This window comes from Cynara cardunculus (assembly GCF_001531365.2).
Source record: "Cynara cardunculus var. scolymus isolate 2C chromosome LG 15, CcrdV1, whole genome shotgun sequence".
NCBI lineage: Eukaryota > Viridiplantae > Streptophyta > Magnoliopsida > Asterales > Asteraceae > Cynara > Cynara cardunculus.
This window is the reverse complement of record NC_037542.1, coordinates 13,971,132-13,974,910: the sequence shown is the minus strand read 5'-3', so window position 1 is coordinate 13,974,910 and position 3,779 is coordinate 13,971,132.

The window sequence follows — 3,779 nt, the reverse complement described above, 5'->3', positions numbered from 1 at the left end:
CATAAATAAAATTAATTAATAATTAATTTCAATTTATATTAATTAATAACTAATATTTAAATATTATTAATATGAATAAATAATAATTAATATTAATGAGAGTTATAATTGGAAAAAATGACAACAAACAACCAAAATACTACTCCAAATAGCGTTTCAATAAATTAGTTTTTATATGCAATCTACTACGTATATCATGAAAATAAACTTATACTTTCTACTCACTGTAGCGAATAAACAAATCGCACTATATAACTATCGGTGTCGTGTTTTGTAACTGAATATATCATAATAACAAGAATTAACATGGACACTAAAATCAATGAGTAAAATACATAACATATAGACATGAAGATTGTTGTTAAAGAAATATAAGTGTGGAAGCACTATCATAATTATCACATTATATATTAGTGTAGATTGGTTTTCCTATTTGTCTTACTTGTCAATTCTATATTTTAGTAAGTAGGCTTGTTCTTGTGTTCCCCATTTCATTTACACACATTATGGGCATCTCTCTCTCTCTCTCTCTCTCTCTCTCTCTCTCTCTCTATATATATATATATATATATATGAGAGAAAAATACATATTAGACTGTTTATCGATTCATATCCAATGTTTGTCTGTGAGAATAATTTGTCTAGTAATCTTTGTCGCAATCGATCACATCCGATTATTTAATTGGATGTTGAATTTTACAACCGATCCAATCAAATTAGTTTTCGACTACCAATCCATGAGTTGGATCGATTCTAGCCCCTTTTTGAGCAAAAGGTTGAGTACCAACAACTCCAACCAGTCCCACACGACACCCAGACCTCCAGAAACCAAGTGTGAGTAAATTATCTAAGATTCATAAGCCCCAAATTTGAACCTGAGACCAAACTACTTTTTGAGCAAACATTTAATGTTACTGTTGATTATTTATTAGAACATATTTAATTCATCCAAAATTTTAAGTTCCTGTAAGAGAACTTGGTATCTATACATGTCAACCAATTATCAATACTTTTCACTTAAAAGTACTGTTTATAGTTAGAATTCCAAGTAAATTTGACATGATTTATAAGTATCTAGATCGTAGCAGTGCCAACGAGATGTGAGGAAGGGCAGAGAGATGAGGGGTAGTTAAGAGAAAGAGAAGGGTAGAAAATAGATCAACGTTTTACTTTTTATTTAGTTTAGCCATGTATTAAAGTGTCTATGTTTATATAATTTGACTGAGTAAGCTTAATTCGGTTTGTGTTAGAGTTTGCAGTAGCATTCATCTTATCTGGATTTGAATTTTCAGATCCGTTCCTTTCCAATTATAATTAATTATATAATTTTCATCAACCAGTTATGATGGAATTCATCAGTCATAATAATTCAATTAAATGATTTATACACTTATAATTGATATAATAAGTTTCGTATCACCTCCCCTTTACTGATATTTTTCATATATTGGTAAAATATGTGTTTGTTCCACCTTGTTTCATGGGTTGGGAGTGGAACACGACTCTTCCATTCTGTTTCACATAAAAGTCATGTCAAACTTGAAACAACGATCCTATTTTATTATGTTTTATCATGTTCAATATATCAAACGCACCCTTAATATATACGTATTTACACTAAAAACTATAATCATAGAATACAAATAAAATTTTCGTATTTAAACGGTTAATAACAGTTAAATATATGTAGTATATATACATGATTAATATTTTAATGACCAAGTTTGCAGGGACTAGGGTTGGTGGTGCACCATAGCTCGAGACAAATATCCATGAGACCATCCTTGTTTGCTCCCCCTTGTTACAAGGACTAGTGCCCGCACCCACACCCACACCCACACCCACACCACGCCATCTTATGCTAACCCCAATTCAAAATGGTGCACCTAGGGGACCGTGTCTTCGTCCTACGTGTCTTGTGTCGGAATATTTCGAAGAAAGCTTTTCGATGCATGTTTTTTCTACAAAGACTCGAAGATATTATATATACAAAGATAAAAGAATTTATTATCGGAACAAGTTTTGTTTGTCGAAAAAAATATAATGAATTTAAGTTTTAAATACTTTGTAATTTACCCAAACGATAATTATTAGATAATACGTACGTACGATATTCAAAGTATCATATCGATATTTCGTAGTCGTTATAATATCGTCTAATTTTTTGTGTTTAAAGTTACAAATAATTATATATTTATTTGAACTACCGGTTTGTCTTACATTAATAACTCCATACGTAATTATTAAAAGATGATTAATTTATCCGTATGATATAAAAACAAACTCAAAATCATAATTAATTTGTCGAAGCACTCGAAATTTAATTTCGACGTTAGATTATAATGATCAATTTAAACATATTCATATATAAAATAGTCGTATTATTTTGTTTGAATAAAAGACGGTTAGGTATACTTGAAATTAATTACTACATTTTTACATCACAATAATTTAAATTTAATATTTAGATAAATTAATTTTGCTTCTGCTTATATAAATATTTACGGATCCTATAATCAATTTGATTGTAATTGCAATAAATTGGTTATCTATTGCCACCTTTTTAAACCGATTTTAAAGCTTTCGCTCTTATTTCATTAACGTCTCTAGTTTTTTTTATGATACCGTTATTATTAAGATATATTTGTTTTTTTAAATAATCATAATTGTCAAATACCCAAACAAATAAGACATGTCAATTGCCCTTGATAACCTAATTTATTATAATTATTTATTTGATTATAATTATTTAATATTACATAATCATTTTAAAAATGTAAATCCGAAGACTATAAATAATATTATTACTATCATATGAATTTCATCATACTTGCTTATGGGCCGTGTAGCACAAAGCCCGTTAGTGGGATAAGGGTGGCACATGATGTTTTGCAAAGCTACTAGGCCCAAGTATATGTTGAGCAAGAGGTTGTTTGTTAAACACTTATCGGATAAGTATTTATCAATAAGAGTTATTATTCATTCCACTCTTACTTATCTTGTGAGGCAATATTCATTGTCATCAAAATGGATTGATGGTAAGCGTATATAATCTGGTAAATACTTATTAGGTAAGAGTCATCACACTCACTTACCAGGTGAAACTCTCGATCTTGGTCTAACCTCTCAGCAGATAAGAGTTCTCGACCTTGCTATGTTCATTCGGTAAGGTAATTGAATCAGTAAGTGCTTAACAAGGTAAGTATTTGATAAACAGTCTCTATATTTCTATATAACATCTACAAAACTAAATATGTTTAATGATGTATAAAATGCATCAAAGCGTAAATTAATTCTTATTTAGCACAACGAACAATTTTTTTGTTTCTTAAAACAATGTAACAAAAATTATTATTATTTATTTAATACACATTTTGACCAGTAATAGAAGATCTTGAAACAACTGATGACGTATATTTCAAGCTGTTAAATTATATTGTAAACTTGATTTTTGTGAAATGCCAATAGTCAAAGGCGGTAGGGGACGATACATGTTTCATTTTTGTTGTACATATGTGTATATAATATATCTATACTATATTATAAAACATTTGGAAAAAAAAACTGTTAAAAAATATATTATGCATTAAATATTGTTTATCGATGCAAATTGCTTAAAGTTTAAGATTATAAGTAAATTGTGTATATGTACAACTTATTAAAGCTCCATGTTTGAAATTCGTGTCATTAACTGCATAAAAACACAATAAAATAATGGATTTGTATTTCATTTTAAATATAAAAAATCTAAAATATATTTAGAATAATCGTTGAATTCT